Source organism: Artibeus jamaicensis, unplaced genomic scaffold (genome assembly GCF_021234435.1).
Source record: "Artibeus jamaicensis isolate MK-2021 breed Jamaican fruit bat unplaced genomic scaffold, CSHL_Jam_final contig_384, whole genome shotgun sequence".
In the NCBI taxonomy this organism is placed as follows: domain Eukaryota; kingdom Metazoa; phylum Chordata; class Mammalia; order Chiroptera; family Phyllostomidae; genus Artibeus; species Artibeus jamaicensis.
Genome location: NW_026521810.1, coordinates 1,125,677 through 1,153,144, shown reverse-complemented (window position 1 = coordinate 1,153,144; position 27,468 = coordinate 1,125,677). Strand labels below are relative to the sequence as shown.

Sequence of the window (27,468 nt, the reverse complement as noted above, 5' to 3'; positions counted from 1 at the left end):
TTTTTGAATTCTTGTATCGTCATTCTTTTCTATTTGGTTGTTTCTTTCTTCCTTCTGGTCCACTCCATTGATTTGAGTCCCAGTTTTCTTCTCATCACTATTGGTTCCCTGTGTGTTTTCCTTCAGTTCACTTAGTGTAGCCTTCATTTGTCCATCTAATTTCTGACCATATTCAACCAATTCTGTGAGCATCCTGATCACCAGTGCTTCTTGAACTGTGCGCCTGATAGGCTGGCTATCTCTTGGTTGCTTAGTTGTATTATTTCTGGAGCTTTGATCTGTTCTTCTGTTTAGGAGATTTTTTTTGTCTTGTCATGCCTATTATGTAGTGAGGGGCAGAGCCTTAGGTGTTCATCAGGGCAGGTCAATGCAGTTGCTGTGTTGTGATGCTATATGTGGGGGAGGGGTCCATGAGGGAACAATGGCGCTTGCTCTGCTCTCTGTCTGCTCTCTGTCGGACCTCAGTCCCCTCTGCCCCTTCGCCCAAGCAAACTGGGCCCTTCTGCTGCTGGTCGTTGGGTGGGTGGGCTTGTGATGTTCTAGGACCCTGTGGGTCTCTCCAAACAACTCTCCTGTGAGGCTGGGAATCTCTCCCGCTGCCTCAACCCCCACAGGTGTTTTCAATCAGTATTTTGAGGCTTTATTTCCATGCACTGGGATTCTGTGTTGTACAGTCTATCTTGCTCCCCAGTTATAAGCATGCAAATATGGGACCACCCACCCGGTCAGCCAGCCAAACTTACATGCAGTACCTCACTTCACACTCACCCCCTGGCCGGGTCTCCTGTTGCCACCCCACACCAGGAGTCTTCCAACTGCCGCCTGGGCATCCAGGGTGTGCCTGCTGCCATCTCAAACACCCTGGGGTGCCGTGTGCACCCGGTGTCACTGCTTCTTGTGCCTCAACCCCTCTCCACTCGGCCCAACTCCACCCCACCTACCAGACTGGATGAATGTGTCTATTTCAGCTCCATGGCTGTCCGACTACCACAAAGTTCAATTTCCTGTCACTTCTGGTTGTTATTTTGTTTCTAAATTATTGTTGTACTTATTTTGGTTGTGCGAGGAGGCACAATGTGTCTACCTACTCCTCCATCTTGGCCGGAAGTCTAGAACTACAAATCTTTAAAGGCTGCATGTGCTCTATTTCTCCTTTGAAAAAATAATGCAAATAAACCAAAGGAGTGTGCCTTCAAACACTTTTTTCAACAAAACAACTCCAATATCACTATTATATCTATGTTTAACTCTTGATGTCCTACTATTTACTCTTGGTGTCCCACTACTTAAGTCTGCTAGGCTAGCTACTCATCTGGAAAACAGAATATTAAAAAGGCAGTAGAGACAACAGTGGGGTGATTGTGGTGGGGAGGGAGGTATAAGGGTAAGGTGATTAAATGGTAATGGAAAAAATATAGTACTTTTTTTTAAAGAGTAGGTGAAGGGATTAGCCAAATAATATATCTGAATAATTTAGAGACACAGAGAATAATGTCCTCATAGAGAGGATGGGGCTGGGGTATGGGTGGAGGCAAGCAAAGGTAGGTGGGGAAACGGGGACATCCGTATAGTGTCAACAATAAAGATAAATAAATAAAAGATAGAAAGCAGCCCTAACTGGTGTGGCTCTGTGGACTGAGTAGTGGCCTGCAAACCAAACGGCCACTGGTTCAATCCCCAGTCACAGCACATGCCTGGGTTGCAGGCCAGGTCCCCAGTATGAGGGTGCAGAAGAGGCAACCACACATTAATGTTTCTCTCCCTCTCTTTCTCTTCCTTCCCCTCCCTCTAAAAATAAATATTTAAAAAATAAAAGACTCCATTAAAAATAGAAAACAAACAAAAAAGTTAGTATTGCACTATCAATAAAACAAAATTTAAATTTTCTGCCCCATTATAGATGACAAAAGAATCTGAAACTTTTCCCACCATAAAAGTTATCAGATAAACTTCTGGTGCTTAAAGAATTGCTCTGTGGGAAACTGACTACTCAGAATTAAGTCATTTCTTGCCTTTTTCAAATAACTGAAGTTTGAGAGGTTCAGAATCATATGCTAACTGCACAAAAGTTTTAAGCCACCCAACTTTGTTCTTAGAAGAAGAAATCAGCAAAGAGCAGATGGCCAGAAAATGCCATCTGCACCTGTGTGTTCAAATGATGCAAGAGCCGGCAGGTGGCTGCTAGGCAAGGTGAAGCCCACCTGGCCAAGACTCTGCCATAAGTGCATTGCCACCCATTTTTCATGTATCCCAAGTCCAAGGACAAGGTTGCATACCAGCTCAAGTTTCCTCGCCTCCTCACAGAAAGCAGGGGCACAGCAGAACACTTTGGTGTTGGGTCAGAAGGTAGCCTCTGCAAATCTAATGTCTACAATTCAGTAAGCAGAAAAAAAGAAAACTAAATTTCATTAATTAAAAGATCAAATTCTCTACATCTGCTCTGTCCAATTTCAGAAGACACTTCAAGACTTCTATGTTCTCTTATTTATATATGCTAAGACAAATTCCACTGATAAATTTTAAACAGCCAGATTCCTCATAGTTCTTGGCAGAGTGGTAAAGAAAAAAAGTGCTAGAAACACCTTAGGAAAACAGGCAGTCCCTTTACCCTCTCTCATGGTTTTCCTCCTGCAAGTACTATTTCTGAGAGTGTTTTATAAATGTGGAATGTTTTTATCTCTGGTAAAAATAGTTATCATGTTTGGGTGAGACAGTAGAGCAGAAATAAATGGTAAAAGCATCTTGTCAGTAAAATGCAAGTCCCCATGAAGAGGATCAGTATGCAATCCCAACACCTGGGCAGGAAACAGATACCACATTTACTGAGAAGGGTCACTGCTGTGCACAGCTGGATGGAGCCTTAAACACTTGATCCAGAAATGACCCAATCAATGCTACAAGTCACTCACTGGGACAAGGGCCACAAACTCGCCTATAATCTCCTATAAAGAACTCTTTGTTTTGTTACTTTCCCCATTTTAGGAATATTACTGACCAAATGTGAACCCTAAGAAAGCCTCTCAGATCAGTATATATGTTTTAGAAGCATCTGACCTCAAAGCCCTAAAAATAAAGGCAGTCTCCTCCCTTTACAGGTGTCCCCAAGATACCTTAACACTGGATTAATACAGATCATTCTCACAAATCCCTGAGACTCTTATAAATTTGAAGTTTACCATTGCTCTAGTCTTACTAGCCCCCTCAAGTAGAAAACTTGAGGCCAAGTTAAAAACTGAATGTAAGCAAATTTCTATTTTTAAGACTCTTAAATAAAACCTCTTTTTAAAAAGGGGAGGTGTACTAAGCTGGATGAAAGCCTCTCTTTTCACTTGAGATTTAAAATCTGGAGAGAAAAATGAGTTTGTTCTTTCAGGCTTCTAAATTATAGTTTACATATTTTGAGGGTAAAGGTGAAAGCTACTTTTTCACTGTCCCATTCACAGAGGGAGTGGTAATTCATGTCTTCTTTCACCCATTTCAGAAAATACTATGCAAGTAATATGTCTGTGTGTCCTAAGCAATCAATATGAGTCCCCCCTCTTTCACTTGAGTAATCCTCAATACCCTAATACCAGTCAAAACCTTTACAATGAAACTGCGGTAGAAACAATGAGCAGGGCCTCTGAACCGGAGCCAGCTGATGAAAAGCAGGAGGGTGGGCACACAACAGGACACTATTTCCATGAAAATAAGACAGGGAGGGCCAAAGGAAGTGGGAAAGGAGTACTAAATAGGGTTAGTTGTCACTCATTTTATTCAGGCCAAAGTTCACACTAAATTAAAGGGGCTTCATTATTTTTGGCACACACTTACACAACATAAACATCCTAAGGGGAGTGAGAAGACTAAGAAACAGAAAAGCAAGAAGAGGGAGAGGGCAGGCAACATGATTCAAAGAAATCCTAGAGATTAGGAAAGAAACCATTTATTTAAAGGCTTAGGGAAAACAGCAGCAGTCCAAAGAGGTCACTGAAGAGAATAGGCACTCCCAAATTACCTGTCAGGTTCCAGTCTACAGCCCCACTGCCTTGGGCTGTGGCCTCCACAGTCCGCCCAAAATAAATAAGAAGCTGGAAGTATTTGCCTGGGAGACCTCCCAGCAAAATCCCAAGTGTGTAGAAGTTAGGGGCTCAGATTCACTGCTGGGGGTTACTTTTCCTCCAGAGTCAGACTGAAAGGAACCCAAGAGTGTAGGACTTTGAAGGATCCTTTACAACTGTCCTACTGGCCAGAAGGCAAGACTCACTGGAGTTCCATGTGAGGCCCTGAAACCAATCACAGTAGTAACATTTTCTGAATTTGTAACCCTAAGACAAAAACTTAGCATGTTTTACTTTATTTAATACTGGTGGTCCTATTAGTTACTACTGTTGGCCCCATTTTTTCAACTAAGGACTTTGAGATCCAAAAAAATGACCTTTACCACAATGTCCCATACCTAATATATGCTAGAACAGGGCCACCTGACCCCAAAGCCTACACTTTCAACCACTAGACCAGCAGTTCTCAAACTTTTTAGTCTCAGGATCTCATTATACTCTTCAAAATTAAAAACTCCAAAAAGCTTTTGTTCAGCTGGGTTATATCAGTATTTACCACATTAGAAATGAAAAATAATTAAAGGAGGAGAGGAGGGAAAAAAACAAAATAAAACTCTTCTGATCTAACTTAGAGAATGAGCAAGGAATCCCTCATTAACAGTCTGTGATATGTTCATAGAAGAAAAAAATCTATCAACCTCCACACTTTCAAACATAAAATGAAGAAGTTAACAATAAAGTGGTGTTAAGAGTCCTCAAGCAGCCGCCAACATGGAGGCATAGGTGGAGACGTCGTGTTTTCTCCCACAACCAAGTTTAGAGACAATAAAATATTAGCAACAGAAAACACAGCCAGAACACAGAAAATTGAACTTTTCGGAAGTCTAATAACAACAAATTCTTCGGCCTGACCTGGTAAGAGGGGCGAAGCCAGCAACTGGCAGACCAGGGTTCCAGGAAATCCAGGAAGCTCAGAGAGTCCCAAAGAAGTTGGACCCAAAAAGAAACACACCAAGGCACATCATACTTACATTAGCCAAGATTAAAATGAAGGAGAGAATAAGCAGCAAGAGATAAGGGGACAGTCACCTACAAAGGAGTGCCCATCAGACTGTTAGCAGATTTCTCAAGAGACCCTACAGGCAAGAAGGGGCTGGAAAGAGGTATTCCAAGTCATGAAATCCAAAGACCTACATCCAAGATTGATCTATCGAGCAAAGCTTTCATTTAGAATGGAAGGGCAGATAAAGTGCTTCTCAGATAAGATCAAATTCAAGGAGTTCATCATCACCAAGTCCTTATTATATGAAATATTAAAGGGACTTATCTAAGAAAAAGATAAAAAATATGAACAGTGAAAGGACAGCAAACTCAGAGTTATTAACAAACACACCTAAAACGAAATGCAAACTAAAAGGACAGCTAGATCAAGAGCGGAAACATAGAAATGAAGATCACCTGGAGGGTTAGCAATAGGGGAGCGGGAGGAGAAGGGGGGAGAAGGTACAGAAAATAAGTAGCATAGACAGTAGATAGAAAATAGATGAGGGGCAAGAATAGTATGGGAAATATAGAATCTAAAGAACTTGAGACACATGGTCATAAACTAAAGGGGGGAATCGTGAGAGCAGGAGGGTGCAGGGTGGAGGGGAATGAAGGGGGAAATAGAACAACTGTAATGGCATAATCAGTAAAATTTTTTTTTAAAGTCGTCAAGCATCACAATGTTGGATTGATTCTCATATCGTTCTTTTAAAAATAAACTATTTATGGCCCTAGGTGAGAGAAATAACCTCTACAGTTTATAGTCCCATTATCTATAGCTTTGAAAATATCAACTAATAGGTGTATTTTCAGGACAGAAGACTCAGTAGGGTGTCTGGCATATAAACATTCAAATGCTGACAGTAATCTCTGCTAGTATTATTAGCTATACAGAGGAGAGAAGGACTAAGTAGAAAATTTTCCACTTCCACAAAACTTAGCAAAGTTTTCTAAAGACATGTTTTCTTCCCTTACTCTAGAAATAAGGTTCTTTTCAAAGTGAATAAGGGAACAGCTCTGCTTATGCTGACCAAGACTAAAAATGATCTTCAAATATTTATTTTCCCAGTACAATGTTTACATTTCTTTCTGTATTCACAACAGCCTTGAAAAGAACAGTTAGTGCAGACACTAAGTCAAAAGGCACAGCGTCAAGCCTTGATTCTGCTGGAAAAAAGGAAACGACCTTCACTGTGTGGTGCTACAATTTATATAATGAATTAGAGTCAAAAGACATTCAAGTAAGTTTTAGATTATGATGGCTAGGGGAAAATCAGTCAAGGTGATACAAATTACCTCTGAAGCCAAAGACATAGGCAGATTTTCTACTGAAGGCTCACTGCTATTTTCCATCCTCCTTAGGATACTCATTGTCCACCTCCAGGGGCCTGTAGTCACATATCCGCATGCTGCAACAACAGTTCCTCTACCTTTTCCCCTTGGTGTAAAATAATGAGTGGTCTTCCTATAGCACAGGAAGGGCCAGAGTCTCAGAAATAAGTAAGAACAAGAGGAAAGGAGGGTGACTGCCCTGCTGACATTTATAGGTTAAGAGGCAGAAGCCACTGTGCAGGCACCAAGGCTGGTTCCCCCAGTACAGAACTGCTACAGTAGACGTCTCAAACAGTGATGGCCAAACAAGGAACTGATTAACAACTCTAACCTATCTAAATGAATTCTGAATTCATTTCTGGAGTTTAAGTTAGAAATTCACTGGAAATTCTATCTGCCATTATTTAAAGAAAACAACTTTTCAGAATCACATTTATCTTAACCTTTTTTAGTGAACAGAGTTTATGAAAAGTAAGTGCATATAATAAGCCCTAGCTCAATTAGGCAGAGAGTACTCAGACTGAGAAAGTAGCTGGCAACCTCCAGGGAACTTGAATTACAGCAACTAAGAACCCAACACACAGTATACCAGCTATTATGGAGTTAACTTCTGCTTTAATATTTCTTAAGTTATACTGAATTACTATAAAAGTAATATAGTGAAAAGAACTCTTTAGGGTCAAATGATATTCCGGTGAAAAATATTTTAGGACTTCTGTCAATGAAGAAAATAACCATTTCCACTTATATACTATATATAAAATGTCTTCATGAATGTGTTTTCCTTTTGGGTCATCCAAGTTGTAAACAGAAGGCAAAGAAATCACACTTTCCCCACACTAAGAGAACTTAAAACTACAGGGAACAGGGTCTAGGGGTGCTCGTGTACAGGAGGCACTTATGCCACATTGAAATCTATATACCTTACTGATACTTTTATAGTTTTAAAAAGCACTACGATCCTCATTTAATGTCTGTCTATTTAGTGAACATCAACCATGTGAAGGAGGAGAGTACTGTGTGGATATCACTGTATTTGAGCAGTCACCTGCAGAGATACTGTGGAACCTGTCATGGGATTGTCAGAATGGCTTCACCTCTGACCCTGCCCACCAGGCCCTGTACCATCACTAAAAAAAAAAAACCTAGATCCTCTCTTAATCCAGTGATTATGTATCTCCAAGAATTAAGGGAGACAACCGCGATTAAAAGGACAATAATCAAAAGCCCTACCAGAGGTACCAAGGAATATGATGGCCAGCAGCAATCACACTTAATGTGTCACTTTATGAACATGACCCTATTTAATCCTGACACAGATTCTCTCTTGGCCAAACTCTAGCCAGTCTTCTCTAAGCCCTCTTCTTAACTAGGCCTTACACTTGACCTATAAAGGCTCGAACACACACACACAGTTTCTATAACAGCTCAAGGCTGCATCCCTAAGGTGACCATACCCTCTGTTAAAGCACCTGACTAAGAAAACCCAAACTGGCAAAAGGAGTAATTCTGTGACTATTCCAGCCAATGCCTGAAGACAAGTCCCATCTCCCAGTCTCTGTGAGAGGGTAAGAGCCTAACTTCAGTAAGTGCTAGTGAAAAAACCCAGATGGAGTTCACCTGGCCCAATACCCATGTCCCTACTCTACAGAGGTCCAGTTCATCCCCTCCCTACTCCCTCATTCTCCCTTTAAAACACCCAGTTGCCTCTACAGATTAAGGTTGAGTCCAGTTCATGCTGGACTTTTCCCACTTCATTCATCTTTGACAATCTTTACTACCAATTTATGAACAAGCACTACTGGGATTACCTCAATCTACAACCTAAAAAAAATGAGTTGCTAGATTCAGCCTTTTCCCCAAGGTTCTGCCTATTTGATGGCAGGCCAGGCAAACAGTGATCTTCCCACCCCTAAACACTTCCTTTAAACTACATGAGGTCCCTTGGAGGACCTAGAAAGCAAGGCAAAGGGCCAAGGGCCAAGAGGGGAGGGAGGTCATTAGATGCTACACAAAAAAACAGCATCGGGGCATAGTCCCCAGGGCACTCCCAAAACTGTGAAAATGGTGAGCAGATAAGACAGGTTCAAGATGTCTAGGGAAAGAAATCACAGAACCAAAAGACATTCTGCAGATCATTGTCCCATTTCTTTCACTCCACAAACCTCCAAGCACTGAATCACCTCCCAAAGGCAACAACTATCAATTTTGTTCAACAGAAACTGATTTCAATTGCTCTGACTAAAAAGACATCCTATTGCTCTTTTTGTTAACGGGCATGTAAGTCACTCCTAGTACTGATGGAGGGAATTTCTTTCTCAATATACTGTACCTAACATGCCTTTTTTTCTACCTCAGGTTGGCCACTGTGTTCATTAAAAGTCTAAGTTAATTTCTTGTCATTTCTTTTGTTCACTGGATTAAGAGAGGATCCAGGTTTATGTAGATACTTTTTGCTGTTTGAAGTTTCCCAGTGTACTTCAGTGATTTCAGAGAAGTACAAAACAGCCGCTCCGATTTTGTTTGGGGGGGCGCGGGGGGGGGGGGCACTGTCACTTTTAAGCTGACCTTCCTTGGTGGTGAGAAGCCACAGAGTCCAGAGTGAGCTTTGAGTGAAACCCTGGTTCAGGGGCAGCCTTGCCACCTCCTAGCTATGCGATGCTGCCCTGCAACGTAAGTAACCTCTCTCACCTTCATAACAATTCCAAAAGCTGACAAAGAGCAGGAGATAACCAATATTAATTCATGCCACTTCTTTCTGTTTCAATCCATTTCTGGCAAACTTAAAAAGTACAGAAGTTAAAGGAGACAGGAATCTAAAATGAAGGAGCAAGAAGGGAAGAGAGAATTGAGAGAAAAGGCTTAATTTGAGCCTGAATTATAGTGAATAACCAGAAAATGACAGCTTTTTTCCTTTTCAAACTTAATTTCATCTGAGTCACCTATTCCAGATTCAGGCTCTGAACCTTGAGCAATTCAAAAGGAGTGGCAGAGAAAGGCAGAGAAACACCCACAAGCTTTAAAGTGTGCGTTCATCAGCATGTTCAATAAAACACTAAGCAGCCCTACCTTCAGACTACTCCAGACCTGTCTGTTTTCCAGTTATCACTACCGAACATTTCCCAACCACGTACTCAGATCCATCAAAGAGACAACAATTAGTAATAGGGATAAAAACTCACATCAGATAAGGTCTAAGTGACTTAAATAATTTGGAGCAATAATGCACATTTCTAAATTTGAACCCATGTAACCAACATAATTTAATCCAATAATTAAAAAGAGGGCACAGCCCTCATTACCCAGATTGGCAGAGGGAGGGCAGCTTATTACTGCTGTAGTGAATCAACAGCCCTGGTCCAATTTTCCCATTTCCCAGAAACCAAACCCCACCACTCACAATGTCTGACCCACAAACACACACCCACCCCAACTGAAAGAAAATGCACTAGAGGTCAAAATGGCAGCTCTTCCAGGTGACAAATAATTTTACAAGATTATGCTTTATTAGAAACTTTATCATCATGTTTCATGGATTTGTCATAGTGACTAACTTTTCACAATCAAAATCCAAATTGCACAAGTGCCCATTTTCCTGTATGTGGACAGCTCATGATAACACAGCAAGCACGTCACACCTGCCTGGACAGTAAAAATGAGTTGTCAAAGAGAGAAAGGAAGGAAATGTGAAAGGGAGAGATAGAAGAGAGGCAGAGAAGGATTAACTTCTTTGATACCAAGCTTTCATTGTGTTTATTTTAACAACTATCTTTCCAAAGTGTTCTTTCAGTCAATTCCCTTTAGTAAATACATACCCACCATGTGCCAAGTCCAAGTCCAGTAAGTGTTGTGAGCACAGGCTCTGCAAGCCTCACAGAGCTACATCAGAACAGTAGAGATCAACAATCATTACAGCAAAATGTGAAGAGTGTCATCAAGTAAGAACAGGGCACAGGGAACACACCACAAAGGAATTTATCTTGTGTAGGACAATCAGAAAAAAAGTACTGAATGTAACTTCTCTGAATAATTGAGAGTGAGCAACGGAACAAGTTATTGCAATGCACTAGAACTAAATTCAAAATACATCAAGATCAGTTATGTATCAGGTATAATGATAAGCAAGGGGACAGACAGTGGAGATCCTTCTCCGGCACTAATCCGAGATTATACAAATAAATGTAAAAATGCAACTGTGCCAATGCTATAATAGCAACACACAGTGCTCAGAGTGCCTACATTTGTGACCAGGATCCAGCAGAGGACATCAGGGAAAGACTAGAAAAGTCTTCTGTGCCTGACATGCAGAAACAAGTCAAGAAGCAGAGGCAGGCAGATGGCCAGTGCAATGGCAGTATGAAGATGGACCAAGTCAGGGGCTGGATGAGCCAGGCCTAGGGTCATATTAAAGAGTTTGGCCTTCATCCTATCAGCACTGGGCAACTATTGAAGAAGGGTAGCACTGATCGAGTTGTTTAGAATAGATTCCTATATCTAAACTGTAGGGAACAGATCAGATGCAGAGAGGCCAGTCAGGATGAAGGTTACTGCTGGAACTGTGTGAAAACAATTTGGAAGGAATGCTAACCTCAGTAGAAGCAGCTCTAGAATTTTTAGCTCTGAAAGTATTTCATATCAATTTGTTTTAATGGACTAAAACACCTGTAAATAAACTTCTGGAGAGTGTAACAGAGAACACCATTAGTAAAAAGAAGATTGGAAAAGTGGATTTCTCCCCTGCAGAAAAAGCATCACTCATCCTGACAGCAATTCAGCAACCATTCAAAGCTGTCCTGAGATTTCAGTGTCATTATTACAATGACTTGTCACCAGAATTCATCCATCGTATTCATACATCTCTCAAATGTATGCACTTCTCTCTAAAGTAGTTCCAAGAACCCCAGTGGATGCCTGAAACTGAAGATAGTACCAAACCCTATATATATAATACATTTTTTCCCAACACATACATACTTGGGATAAAGTTTAATTTATAAATTAAGCACAGTAAGAGAACTAGTAACACAATGGAACAATAAATAATGTACAGTTGACCCTTGAACAACATGGTCTGAACCACATGGGTTCATTCATACATGGATGTCTTTTGACAAATATACGAGTACAGTTAGCCTTCTGTTATCTCCAAGTTTCACATCCACAGATTCAACCAACCACAAATCGAAAATAGTATTCTCAATCCACTGCTGGGAATCTGTGGCTGTGGAAGACTGAGTGTATGCACTGTTGTAAACCACTCAGACTGGAGCACCCAAGGATTTTGGTATTCCACACAGGGAGAGGAGGTGCCTGGAAGCAATCCCAGGGCATACTGAGAAATGACTGCAGTTAAGTTTTGGGGAAGTCAAAAGTTACATGAAGAATTTCGCCTGTGTGGGGGTTGGGGGTAGGGTCCAGGACCCTAACCTAAGGGTAAACTACTGTGATAAGTTATGTGAATGTGGTCACTCTTCTCAGGGGATCCCTTACTAAAGGAGTCCTTTTTAGGCTTGATGCTTTCTGGTGCAATACATTTTCTGTTCATGTTTTCCACCCACAAATTTATACTTTTCCATCACTTAACTAAGCACTTACATCACACACTGGGCTATAACTTTTGCAGTGTGAGGTGTGACAACAAAACTAGCACAAATTTCTTTTCCCTTCTTCACTATTCTTACTGTAGATCTTAGCAACTTCAGGATATGATAGTTTTTCTTACTGAGAACTTTTACCTTTTCCCTTCAAGGAAGCACTTTTATGGCTTCTCTTTGGCATATCCAAATTGCTAGTAGCATCACTACTCTTGAGCTTTGGGGCCATTATTTATAAAACAGGGTGTTGTGAACACAAGCCCTGAGATACCTAGACAGCTGATCTGATAACCAAGATGACTACAAAGTGACTAAGGGCAGGTAATGTATACATGCTGGACAAAGGGGTGATTCTTGTCCTGGAACAGAGTGGGAGGGTGTGGGATTTCATCACACTACTCAGAACAATGCAAATTTTAAAACTCATGAATTATTTATTTCTGAAATTTTTCACTTAATATTTTTAGACTAAAGCTGATCATTGGTAAGGGGGGACTACTGTACCTCCATTTCTACTTCATTTCTGACTCCTACTCCAACAGCACCCAAACTGGTCTCCTTGCCTTCAACCAAACTGTGCTCCATGCCACCATCCCAGTGCTTCTGAAGGTCTTTCCAATACAAACTGTCTCCTTCTCCCACTTCAAACCCTTCATGTCTCAGGTTAAGTATACATTCCTTGGCTTGGAGCACAGGGTCTCCTGTGGGCCTGCTGCCTGTATGCCTTTTTGTTTTGGACCCCAACAAACGACTAAGAGTGATTTGGGATATTCTGGGAAGGGTTTACTCTAAAACCTACAGATTTTCCATTTGATCGCAGCAGAAAATCCTAGTATAAAAATAAAGTAGGTGGTTTATAGTTGGTGCCCTTACCAGGCTGTTCAACAGGCTTCTGCTGAGACACTGTTGAAGAAATAAAGACTTTTACCCTCTGACAATGTTCACCTGTCTGGTACAGAAATAAAGATACACAAGGCTAGATTTTGGCAAAAATAATTAGTCTGGAAGTTTTCCACAGGTGACCCCATTCATCCCTGCGAGATTGTTCCCCCCATTTCTACTCCCTCTTTCTGCCCTAGAAGCGTCCTACTTTCTGGTCTAACCCCTCCTTGCCATCTGAACAGGGATTTCATTTATACAGCAACTGTAACTCAGTCCCTACACTGTAGTTACATTTGCATGTTAAGCCTTTTGCCTTATCTAAAGAAAAAACAAAGGGCTTTGGTGCTAGTCAAAGAAATGTTAAGTTCTGGCCAGTGAGAGGGGCGATGATATAATTTTAGTCTGGTGTCTTCTCTTTGTCTTTAAAACACCCTGACCACAAACACTGGTCAAAACATACACTAACTGAGCCTAGCCCCTTCTGACTAGGCTCAGTTAGCCTTTCCCCCTTTTCTCCAGGTCCACGGATGCTGAACTCGGCTCATCTACCACACTCTGTTCAAACAGTCTTGCATCTGAAGAACTCAAAGCCCATTTTCTCAGGGCCTTCTGTCTTCCACAACCATCCCAGGCTTTAGCTCCAGCCAGACCACACTCCAGTGACCATGCTGTTTCTTAGCATGACCAGTGAAAAGACCCAGAATTCTTTCTCTAAGAAGCAACAATGGAAGGCAGATGGGTAAGAACTGCTGGCCGCACAGTCATAGCAACCCACCCTGTATATAAGGCCAAGGGAGTGTGGAGAAGGCAGGCCAGTTCTCAAAGAACAACCCACAGGTCCTTGAGTTTACCAATGTGTGCGTGGGTGAATGAGTAATAATCACTGTCCATCTGGTAAACTAATCATGGCCAAACTGATACACAATTACAGATACAAAAAAATGAAAATGAAAAAATATATAAATTTGGGCTTGCTATGTAATAAGGCTAATCACAATCTTTAGGTAAACTACTGGATATTAGTACTGAATTACCAATCAGCATAATAGCCATCACAGAGATATATAATAATGCACTTCAGATTTACCTTGTAGTTTTTTTTGTAGTTTTTAATATGACAGTAAACTTTATACATGTAATGATCAGCTGCTATAATGTGAAAGAAAAAAGGGTGGGGGTGGACATACCATTTTACTAGGTCATTGTTTTCTTTGCATTTTCCATAATTGATTTTTACAGATTATCAGACAAAAGTAATTTCAAATTTTTAATTTTCTCTATTATTAAAGAAGTTATAGTATGATTCCCTGTATAATGGATAATGAATCAGCTAACTCATGGCATCTTTTTTCTATCAATAATCTCAATAATAATAGAAGGAAAAATGTTAAAGAAATTCTTACCAGATACTCTTGTGGGCAAGCTCAGTTAAATTCATTAACTGCTATCACATGCCAGATCTGTCCTTCAGTCCTCCAGCCCTCTGGGGTCAGTATTACAATTCCATGGCTGCAGTTCACAGAACAAAGTTTCCAGGAGGTGAAGTGCTTTTTCAAGGTCACACTGCCAGTATATGAAAGAACTGGGACTCAGAAACATCAGACTAAAAATCTGTCTGCTTTTTCTATAGTCACTCATGCAAAAGCACAGGCACCCAGGAGTTGTGAGCCCTGAGGAGGAGACAAGGTGCTGGTCGGATGCTATGGGCTGGTGCTATGGAAAGCCATCTGCCCACAGGATACTTCATTTTCAAAGAAAAGCTTGACGGGATGTTTTTTCAGGTAAGAAAAATTAAATTTCAAAGTGGGAATACATAACTTGTCCAAGGTTTCGTCCAAGGTTTCCAAACTAGTAAGTGGAAGCAAGAATATTTAAAGCTCAGTCTGTCTGGTTCCAAAATTCCTGTTCTTCCCACTGCCCCATGTTCTGTCCATACATTTTGTCCTTTGACCTATTAAAGTAAGAGCCAAAGGGGGCTGACAGGCAAACCGCCTATACCTCCTAGACTCCTGTCTTCTTCCTCAACATCACAGCATCTGCTGCTGCTCCTACATCAACTGCCGTATCAGTGCCCACTGCCTGATTTCAAAGAGACCCAGATCTAATTCTAAGCTTGACACCAACCTGCTGGATGAACCTCATAGAGGATGTTTAACTTCTCTGGGCCCATAAAGCTGTGGGTCTTCTACAAGCCTTATATACAGTGCTTTCCTGACACCCCTTTCATCACTCCGCTGAAAAGCCAGACCTTTCCGGACTATCACCAGCAACTTCCTTCCTCAGTCAAAGGTCAGGTACAACCTCCAGGTCTGGACTCGGCAGCTTTTGTGCTCCTGTAAACATTGAGACCCTTGCGGCCAGGGCTGGGGCATCCTGGAAGCCAATTAGTCACAAAGGCTGGCTTTTAAATGAGTGGGATATTTCACAACAAGCATCCCATCGATTCTAATCCACAATACCAAAAGTCACCCAGAAAGGTTCTCTGGGATGCTGTGACGCTGACTCAGAGGTCAAGTAACTCAGGGCCCTTGGCCAGGAAGATGGCTGCTGAATCCTAAACATAGTAAGGACAACAGCTCCAAGATCGCACTTTCATCTTTTCAAGTCCACCAGCATGTAAATGCGGTTGGGAGGGGAGGAGGGAGAAGACTAACAGCTAACTAAAATCTTACTACAAACCCAGGAAGTTGAGGCCTGGCTTTCCTTTCTGTCAACACAGCCAGAGAAGAGGAAAAATGTAGCTGAGCGGGGGCTGGGAGGGGAAAGACCAAGAAGGAAAAAATACCCCTGAATTTTTTAACATCCCATCTTCTGAGTAGCAAAACTTGAACCATTATTAATCTCAAAATGCTAAAGCCTTTATTTCTGAGATGGTTGCCTTCCATTTTCCCCTCAGCCCCAAGCCACTCAATACCACCTTGATTATATTCCTGAGGGATAATCAGTTCTTAAAAGAATAAAATCAACCTGAGAACAAATAAGTTCTGGAAAGTTTATGAAGGAAAGTATGTGACTTACTTCAGCCCTAGGACCATAGTCAATGACACATCAGCTACTTTTTGAAGGCTTTCTGAGCCCCTTTCAGTTCCCACTGAGTTAAAAATTAACAACAAATTATACTAAAATCTATACTTCTTCCTTCAATGCTGGCCTTACTATTTATGTTACCATAGAAACTGCAGAACCAGCTTCCCCTTCCCAATTCTGAAAAAAATAATTCCAAATTAAGAGACAAATTCACTTTATTGGTAAGTCCACAGAAGATTATGGGACTTTTAATAATTTTCCTTGTCATTTCTGGATAAAAGGAGGAAAGGTAAAATCTACTAACAGGACCCAAAACTTATTTCATTTAAAAGGAATCTTGAGTGAATAAAAATCAGGAGCAGGGCACATCGGGTTCATGTTAAAATCCTTTCCTTTTCCTCTAGCCTCCACACATTATTTCATTTGTACAAGAGATGATTTTCTGTTCTTTGCTTTATAATTTTAAAACACTGTCCCATTCAAATCAATATAAATGTACTCTTTGACATATTTCTTAAATAAAGTCATTCAATATGAATTAAACTTTAAAAAGTTATGGTATCCTTAAGAAAAAAATGTACCTTCGATCACACTAAAACCATTTCAATTTGTTCTACACGTGACTGGAACAATCCTTGAGAGACATGGCCCACTGCTCATGGGCATGCATCCCACCGGAGTCCTGAAGGCAGTGATCTGCCTGTGATACACAAAGTGATCCTCTGTAATACACGAAGTGACCCTCCCGGACAACAGGGGATGCATGAGCCAGCAGACCAACTCCTTTCTCTACCTAACCTTCTAAAACAAAGGCTTCTCTGCAGTGGTACCAAACTGCCTTAAGTTTTAACTTCTGCTCTTCTTTGCTATAACCAACACAGTCTGAAAAACTGTCTGCACTGCCATCAAAAAGGGGAAAAGGTTGGATGCTGGGAAGATGGCGATGGAATAGGACGAAGCGGATTCTAGCTCCTGTACTCGTGGGTGAAAATCCTGGCAGATCTATAGAGAAACAGCACAATAAACCATCAGTTACCCAGCATTTATGAAATTAAAAGACCAGACATTGTGACCGACACTGAAACACAAAACAGCAGCAGAGTCAGCTACGGGAGCTGGGACACACACGGCACCGGCCCCTGTGCCACCACCACAGCGATGGGCCTGGATGCCGGGGAGTCAGGTACTGGAGCCAGGACACTGAGGCCCCTGTGACGGACCTGGGTGCCAGAGGAGTCAGCTATGGGAGCCGGGACACTCAGCAGTGGCAGGCCACCAGCTTGGGGACCAGCGAGAGGACCAGAGTGAGAGTAGGTGGAGACGGAGAACATCAAGATACCTGAAGGAGTCTGCACCACTGAACTTCACAGGTATCATACCACAGAAATTCACACCATAAACCCAGGGAGTCAAAACAGATCAATTTTAGAAGCTGAGGCAAACAAGAAGAGTCTCACAAACAATGGGAAGACAAAGAAACAATCCCCAAATGAAAGAAAAAGCAGAAACTTCAGAAAGAATGTTAGATGAAATAGAGGCTAATCAACTATCAGATACTGAATTCAAAGCACTGGTTATTACGAAGTTCAAAGAGCTCACAATGAGCTATCAGAAACTACAGAGGAACTACAATGATCTCACCACAAACTACATCAACATGAAAAAGAAAATAGAAAATATCAACAAGGGACAAGAGGAAATGAAGAATACAATTTCCCAATTGAAGAACACAGTAGATCGTTTCAAAAGCAGGATAGATGAGGTGGAGGATCGGATGAGCAAGTTGGAGGACTAAGTAGAAAGCATCTCACAGAAAGAGCAAGAAAATGAAAAGAGGCTCAGAAAGAGTGAACAGGGATTAAGAGAAATGCAAGACAATATGAAATGTAAAAATATCCAAATAATAGGAATACCAGAAGAAGAACAACAACAAAAGATAGAAAATGTATTTGAAAGAGTAATGAGAGAAAATTTCCCTAATTTGATGAGAGAAAAAGTCACACAAATCCAGGAATCACACAGAGTCCCAATCAAGAGGAACCCAAGGAGGCCACTTCAAGACACATCATCATCAAAATGGCAAAATTCCAAGACAAAGAGAGAATCTTAAAGGCAGCAAGGGAGAAAAAAGAAGTAACATACACGGGAGCCCCAATAAGGTTAGCTACTGACTTCTCAATGGAAACACTCCAAGCAAGAAGAGAATGGCAAGAAATATTCCAATTAATGAGAGAGGCCTACAACCAAGGCTACTTTACCCAGCAAGGCTCCCAATCAAGACAGAAGGCCAAATAAAGAGCTTCCAAGACAAAAGAAGTCTAAAAGAATATGCCTCCACCAAACCAGCTCTACAAGAAATACTAAAAGGACTGTTTTAAGTGAAGAAATAAAAAGATGGAGACAGACAGGAACAGGTACAAAAATGGGGAGGGAAGGGAATTTAAGGAAAAAAAGGGGGAGGGATTTGGAGGAACAAATAGGAAGAACACAGGGACAAGAACTAAGGGGGGTGGAAATGGGAGGGAGGTGGAGAGCACTGGGCAGGGGAGGCTGGGATGGGAGAAATAGACAAAAAACTGTACTTGAAAAATAACTAAATAAAATTTTAAAAAATGGCAATGAATAAGTACCTATCAATAATAACCTTAAACGTAAATGGATTAAATGCTCCAATCAAAAGACACAGAATAGCTCAATGGATAGGAAAGCATGACCCACACATATGCCGCCTACAAGAGACCCACTTCAGGACAAAAGACAATCACAGACTAAAAGTGAAAGGCTGGAAACAAGTTTTCCAAGCAAACAACCAGGAAAAAAAGCTGGGGTAGCAATTCTCATATCTGACAAAATAGACTTTAAAAAGAGGGCCATAAAGAGGGACCCAGAAGGTCAATTCATAATATTCAAGGGAAGAATCCACCAAGAAGACATTAACATCATAAATATATGTGCACCAAACATAGGGGCACCCAAATACATTAAGAAAATCTTAGAGGACTTCAAGAAAGATATTGACAGCAACACAATTATAGTAGGGGATTTTAACACCCCACTATCAAAAATGGACAGATCTTCTAAACAAAATATCAACAAAGATATTGCGGCATTAAACAACACCCTAGAGGAAATGGACTTAACTGATATATATAAAGCCGTTCATCCCAAAGAAGCTAAATACACATTCATCCCAAAGAAGCTAAATACACATTCTTCTCAAATGCACATAGAACATTTTCAAAGATAGACCACCTGATAGGACGCAAAACGAGCCTCAACAAATTCAAGAATATTGAAATCATACCAAGCATCTTCTCTGACCACAAGGAACTGAAATTGGAAACCAACCCCAAAGGAAAAAACCCAAAGCACCCAAAATCATGGAGACTGAATGGTATGCTATTAAACAACAAATGGGTCAAGAATGATATTAGGAAAGAAATCAAAACGTTTCTGGAAACAAATGAAAATGATCTCACAACAACCCAAAACTTATGGGACACAGCAAAGGCAGTCCTGAGAGGGAAGTTTATAGCAATACAGGCCTACCTAAAGAAGATAAAAACATTTCAAACAAACAACCTAACCCCCCGCCTGCAAGAACTCAAGGAACAACAACGAAACAGCCCACAGCAAGTAGAAGGAAGGAAATAACCAAGATCAGAGTAGAACTAAATGACATAGAGACTAAAAGCACAATCCTAAGAATCAATGAATCCAGGAGGTGGTTCTTTAAAAAGATAAACATAATAGACAAGCCTTTAAGTAGGCTCATCAAGAAAAGAAGAGAGAGGACACAAATAAACACAATCAGAAATGAAAGAGAGATTACAACTGATACCACAGAAATAGAAGGGATTGTAAGAAATTACTATGAAGAACTGTATGCCAAGAAATTTGAAAACCTAGGGGAAATGGACACATTTCTAGAAAAATACAATCTTCCAAAACTCGATGAAAAAGAAGCAGAAAATCTAAACACACCAATAACAAAAAAGAAATTGAGGCAATAATCAAAATACTCCCATCACACAAAAGGCCTAGACCAGATGGTTTCACAGAATAATTCTACAAAGCATTTAAGGAAGAGCTAACCCCTATTCTCCACAGACTATTCCAAAAAATTCAGAAGGATGGAAAACTCCCAAATTCTTTTTATGAAGCCAGCATCATCCTAATTCCAAAACCAGATAGAGACACAACAAAGAAAGAAAACTTCAGGCCAATATCGCTGATGAACATAGACACTGAAATCCTCAACAAAATATTGGCAAATCGCATCCAACAATATATGAAAAAGATCATACACCATGACCAAGTGGAATTCATCCCAGGGATGCAAGGATGGTTCAATATTCGCAAATCAGTAAATGTAATACATCACATAAACAAAAGCAAAGACAAAAACCACATGATCATATCAAGAGACACAGAAAAAGCTTTTGATAAGGTACAACACCCATTTATGATAAAAACACTCAGCAAAGTGGGAATACAGGGTGCATTTCTCAAAATAATAAAGGCCATATATGAAAGACCTACAGCCAATATCATACTCAATGGGAAAAAACTAAAAGCTATTTCACTAAGATCAGGAACAAGACAAGGATGTCCACTTTCACCACTTCTATTCAATATAGTACTAGAAGTTTTGGCCACAGCCATCAGGCAGGAAAAGGAAATAAAAGGCATCCAAATAGGAAAGGAGGAAACAAAACTGTCACTGTTTGCAGATGACATGATAGTGTGCATGGAAAATCCTATAGACTCTACCCAAAAACTGCTCAAACTAATTAATGAATTTGGCAAAACAGCAGGATACAAAGTCAATATCCAGAAATCAAATGCATTTTTGTATACTAACAATGAATCAGCAGAAGCAGAAATCAAGGAAAAAATCCCATTCGATATAGCAGAAAGAAAAATAAAATATCTGGGAATAAACTTAACCAAGGAGGTAAAAGACCTGTGTGCAGAAAACTACACAGCACTGAAGAAAGAAATCAGGGAAGACAGAAACAAATGGAAACATATGCCTTGTTCATGGATTGGAAGAATTAACATCATCAAAATGTCCATACTACCCAAAGCAATATACAGATTCAATGAAATACCTATTAAAGTACCAATGGCATATTTCACAGACATAGAACAAACACTTCAAAAATTTATATGGAACCATAAACGACCCCGAATAGCAGCTGCACTTTTGAGAAAGAAGAACAAAGTAGGAGGGATCACAATACCTGATATCAAACTGTGTTACAAAGCCATTCTAATCAAAACAGCCTGGTACTGGCATAAAAACAGGTACATAGATCAATGGAACAGAATAGAGAGCCCAGAAATCAAACCAACTCTCTACAGTCAATTAATATTTGACAAAGGGGACAGTAACATAAAATGGAGTAAAGATAGCCTCTTCAGCATATGGTGTTGGGAGAACTGGACAGCTACGTGCAAAAAACTGAAACTCGAGCACCAACTTACACCATACACCAAAATAAATTCAAGGTGGATAAAAGACTTAAATATAAGCCTTGACACCATTAAAGTCCTAGAGGAGAACATTGGCAAGAAAATCTCAGATATTCCACGCAGCAACATTTTTACGGATATGTCCCCTAGAGCAAGGAATATAAAGGAAAGAATAAACAAATGGGATCTCATCAAAATAAAAAGCTTCTGCATGGCTAAAGAAAACAGTATTAAATTAAAAAGACAACCAACTGTATGGGAAAACATATTTGCCAATGATACCTCAGTCAAAGGTTTAATCTCCAAAATATACAAAGAACTTACACGACTCCACTCTAGGAAGACATCGAACCCAATTAAAAAATGGGAAAAGGACTTGAACAGACAGTTCTCCAAAGAGGACATACAGAATATCCAGAGTCACATGAAGAGATACTCAATATCGTTAGCTATCAGAGAGATGCAAATTAAAACCACAATGAGATACCACTTTACACCAGTCAGGATGGCTATCATAAACAAAGCAACAAACAACAAATGTTGGAGAGGTTGTGGGGAAAAGGGGACCTTAGTTCACTGTTGGTGGGACTGCAGACTGGTACAACCATTACGGAAAACAGTATGGAATTTTCTCAGAAAAATAAAAATTGACCTGCCTTTTGACCCAGCAATTCCACTGCTAGGATTATATCCTAAGAATCCTGAAACATCAATTTCAAAGAACTTATGCACTACAATGTTCATAGCAGCACAATTTACAATGGCCAAGAGATGGAAGCAACCTAGGTGCCCATCAGTAAATGAATGGATCAGAAAATGTGGTACATATACACAATGGAATTCTATGCTGCAGAGAGAAAGAAGGAGCTGCTACCCTTTGTAACAACATGGATGGAACTGGAAAGCATTATGCTGAGTGAAATCGGCCAGGGGTTGAAAGACAAATACCACATGATCTTACCTTTAACAAGAAGATAAACAACAAAACAAACAAGCCAGCAGAATAAAAACAAAGACACTGAAATAGAGAACAAAGTGACAGTGACCAGAGGGGCAAGGGAAGGGAATTTAAGGGGAAAAAGGGGGAGGGATTTGTAGGAACAAATAGGAAGGACACAGGGACAAGAACTAAGGGGGGTGGAAATGGGAGGGAGGTGGGAAGCATGGGGGGGGCTGGGATGGGAGAAATAGACAAAAAGTTGTACTTGAAAAATAATTAAATAAAATAAAATAAAGGGGGAGAGGGAACAAGAAGGGTGGGCTCTTCAGTCAGGAAGAGATGGCCTACTAGTCAAGTTTACACATCCCTTTACCCCAGACTCAAAACTGTAGCATAACAAAATTCCTCACACAGGAAAACAGAAGAAGTAAACTATGAATATAATCCCCAAACAAACCACTTACCAAACTGTTCTCTGATATCACAATGGTTGAAATCTACAAAATGCCATGCAGACATTTCAAATGATAAGGCAGAAATGTGAAAAAAAAATTTTAGATACAAAGTACATTTAAATAGCACAGACTAAACCAAATAAGCCTTTCCTTTTTCTGATCTTGGTCAACAAACGCATTATAAAGGTGAGTCCCTGGTCCCCCTCCACTCCCAGGCTCCCTGAGAAGACTGCTGTCTCCTGGAGGCATACCCACAAAGACCCATGGAGCTGTGGGAGGAGGAGTAAGGACAGGTCCCAGCACCCCAGTCAGTTGTCTTCCGCATGCCATCTAGGGCTATGCTGGGACTACAGGAAATGCCTTCAACACTGGTTAAGATAACCCTCATGCCAAGAAACACTTTGAGTACCAAAAGAATGTAAGGCAGCAGGACATAAAAAGTGTGACAGGATTTCATGACAGAGGCACAGTATTGGAGGCAGCACTGGGTCTTCAGTGGGGTGAGGATCAACTAAACAAAGGTGAAAGGAACTGTCCTGATGGGTATGGTGACACTGAAGCCCTAGACCAAAAAGGAATAGAACAGGATGAGGATCACAGTGCAGAGAACAGTGGGCAATATGGCAGGATTTCGTTTGAAAAGAAATATCTATACCATTTACTGTTTATTTATTTAATAATTCCTCACTTTTGCTCAAAAAAAGTACCATCTCCCAGTTCACTGGCTTTCAAACTGTCTTGACTGCACAACCTGTAATTAAAAATGCATTTAAAACCACAATCCAAATCACACATAACACACATTTTAATCAAAATAAGGGTTTCTAAAACTTCCACAAAACACCCACCTTGGGCATATGTGATACACTCTATCTTCTACTTGATTAAAAAAAGATGGTAGTCTTGACCAGCAACACTGGCTGTATTCCCACCAATGGACTACACCCCACAGCAGGAGAAACACAGGCCTACTCTGTCATTTTATGAAAAGCAGACAAAAATTGAGAAAAAGAGATTGTACACCTAACACTAAATAGAAATTATTCTTTCTGAATACAATGTCTTCCACAATATCAAGCAAAATGTTTCAAAGAAGATCCTGAAGAAAAAAAGAACAGAGGAAAAGGGATACAAACTCACAATCAACAAATCATTTTCCAGGGTATAACTCTTTGAGTTATGTACTTCTGCTTTTATCTGTTGCTTCTTCACAAATTCCTGAACAATGAACATATGTGTAATGCTCAAGTTTTCTTCATGTCACAAACTGATTTATTTCTTAATTTTGCCAAACTTCCAAATATAAATCAGTTTACTTCACATACTACAAAAAATAGAAATATCTAGAGCAGTGGTCTCCAAACATGGCGGCTTAACAATTAACTCTGAATTTGGTTTTAAAACATCAAGCCTGGGCCTCATCCCAGATTAGTCAATCAATGCAGCTCCAGAAAAGGCTGAATTTTTAAAAGTCTCCCAGGTGTAATGGTGATGTTCTTTCTATACTTTGATAGAGGGTTTTGGGTTAAAGCAGAGTTTGCAGTATCTTCTACAAACTCAAAGCTCATTAAGACTTGAGCATTTCATTACATGTACATTTTCCCTTAAAAACCTGTAAATAAACACTGTACTGCATTTAAGTACACATAGGATGAAATGTTTCAGGGTAAAAGGTACTAATTTCAACAACTTATTTTGAAAAGCCTTTAAAAATAGCTACACACAGGTAATCTTATTTTATTGCACTTTGCAGATACTGCATTTTTTACAAATTGAAGTCAAGACCATCCACCAGGAAAGAAACTGCAATTCACTGAAAGCCTGGGTGACAGTTAGCATTCCTTAACAATAAAGTATTTTTAATTACTGCATGTTCATTGTTTCTATAGATACAATACTATGCACACTTACAAATTACAGGATAGTGTAAAGATAACTTTTATATACACTGGGAAACTAAACAATTCCTGTGATTCGCTTTACTGTGGTGTTCAGGAACTGAACCCACATTATCTCTGAGGTATATCTGTACTGTACGATTCCAATGATGACATCTGGTAGTCAGGGGAGGGAGGGGAATGAAGAGATGAATAGGTGGAGCACAGAGGATTTTTAGGGCAGTGAAACTACCCTATATGATATACTAATGGTGGAGACATGTCATTATACATTTGTCCAAACCCACAGCAAATGCAAAACACAAAGAGTGAACCCTGCTGTAAACTGTGGACTGTGGGTAGTGATGATTTGTCAATGTAGGTTTTTTTTTCATCAGTTATAACAAAAGTATCACTCTGGTTGAGGATGTTGATAATAAGGGAGGCTATGCATGGGAGCAGGGGGATGGTTGTATGTAAAATTTTCTATAACTTATTTTAATTTTTAAAAGATTTTATTTATTTACTTTTAGAGAGAGGGGAGGGAAAAAAGAGAGGGAGAGAACCATTAATGTGCAAGAGATACATCAAATGGTTGCCTCTCACACACCCCTAAGTGGGGACCTGGCCAGCAGCCCAGGTATATGCCCTGAGCTGGGAATCGAACCAGCAATCTTTCAGTTCACAGGCCTCCAATCAATCCATTCAGCCACACCATGCAGGGCTCTGTACCTTATTTTTAATCTATCTGCAAACCTAAACTACTCTAAAAAAATTAAGTCTTTAAAAAATAGGATGGACTGATGAATGGACATGTGTATAATTATGTGAGAAAGCAATTATAATAAAATAATTATAAAACCTAGGAGGTAGACGTATGTGGATATTCATTTTATACTTGTAACTTTGCCGTAGGTTTAAAAGTTTTCATAATGACATTTTGGAAGGAAATCTCCCCGGGCAATTATAATACAAAGATATCACCTCAAAGTATGGTCCCCAGAGCAGCAGCTTCCACAGCAACCAGTGACTTATTCAAAAGGCAGATTCTCAGTACCAGGCCTACTAAATCAGAACCTGTGAGGTGGGGCCCAGCAAATCGTCTAACAAGCATACCAAGGAAGAGGAACCATGGATGGACACTTTGGTAGCATACTGCAGAGAAATATGCCATGCAGTCTGGATCAAAACCCCAATGATGTTCCAGACTAGGACATCAGGAGATGATTTGGGCTATAAACTTAGGCTCACAAACTCTTCCGTTTCCTGAGTTATTTCATGAGAGCAAGTTGAACTTGACCATCTCCTAGGTCTTTGCTCGGCACATTTCCTACATGGAGTCCTTAATGTGCACCTCACATGGTCTCATTATTGCCTTTCTGTTTTACAATTTTTAATGTAAAGCTAACAGCCAAGTCAACAAACAAGTGTTTCTCTCCTATTTCTCTTTCATTTTATATTCATCTGTACTTGCAGAAAAAAATTACAGTACAAAACACAGACCATTTACATAATAAGTTATATCCAACAAAAATAGTTTTTATTTCAGATAAAATTGGCCTTATCTTTATGGAGTCTTGCAGTTAACAATCTAAAGATAACTTCACTGACTATAAGTTCTTTATACTTCAAGTATTTTGAGATAATGCTATTTGTTGAAATAATATTTTGTATGAACTCTCACAGGACCTTTAAAATACACTCCAGTCAGTTTCATGGAAATAAATTCTTTTCTTTTTTTAAAATGGTAGTTACAGGAATAAATGCTACAGGTTCTAGCCATCTGTGTTCCTCTAGTTCATCTATAGGCTATTCAAACATAGACAAGAAAATTATGAGAGGGCAGAACTAAATTCCTCTTCTCTCATATAAAGTAATCATGCCAAACAAATACCAAGAATATTATGCTCTTTTCTATGCAGTTTAAGGAATCTGTTCTATAATCCTATCCATTAAAGTCCTTTAACTCCAAAATAAAGTTATTTATGTTCTAAGTAAAACCTGAAGTCTTGATGATAGCATTATGGAAGTGTCACCCAGGTTAACTATAGAATGGAAAACTGAACAAAAGACTTTCTGCTACCAATCACTGAAGATCCACAATTAATGCCAAGATGATTAGCAGATATTTAACTAAAGCTAATGGATTGCAACAGTGAAATCAAAACTAAAATACTACAGAGGAATGGCTATTACTGGTATTTCTCTGTGGCAGAGCATACATACAGACCACATAACTTCTGACAGAATGTGATGGTTACAACAGGTTTTAAATCCCACACAGATTCAAAAGCAGTTTTCCTGATAATTCCTCTAACATTCTCAAGTTACCAGAAATATACATGCCCAAAGACCCGCTTATAATTCTAAATCCTCACCCAAAGATAATAAAGTAGTTTCAAAACTCTCAAATTTGCAACACTCTAGCATATAAACCAATCTGATTGGTTTATCTTAGTAGTTAAAGTGTAAGAGATGAAATGGCTAAATGAGTTATCCCAACTCAGTGTTCAAGTTAATTCTAGCATCTACATCCACACCTGAGGAAGTTATAAAGCTAAACATGATGGGCCAAGGATTTCATACATGGGTCAGTGGACCTTCAATGGACTCATCAAGACACTTAGCTTTTATCAAGGCTTCTACCAACAGGAACAAAAAATGGCCACAAAAAATAGGCTATAAGACTGAAAGAGATGAAATCTACACCATGAAGTAGGAAGTCCCACACAATGTTGAACAACATATGTGAACACTACATGGCCACAGGTGCCTTGGCTGCTCCCCAAATCACCAACC

General features: G+C 39.9%; 1 protein-coding gene across 42 annotated transcripts in view; it reads right to left on the bottom strand.

Moving 5' to 3' along the window:
- The window catches only part of MAP4K4 (mitogen-activated protein kinase kinase kinase kinase 4), a 201,764-nt gene that overhangs the window by 137,683 nt on the left and 36,613 nt on the right, over positions 1–27,468 (bottom strand). Inside the window, exon 2 of one of the 42 annotated variants that reach the window (XM_053664583.1) lies at positions 14,296–14,455. The exons of the other annotated variants lie outside the window; for them this stretch is intronic. The gene's annotated coding sequence lies outside the window, so the exon portion shown is untranslated. The remainder of the gene's footprint in view (positions 1–14,295; positions 14,456–27,468) is intronic. 42 annotated transcript variants of the gene reach the window in all.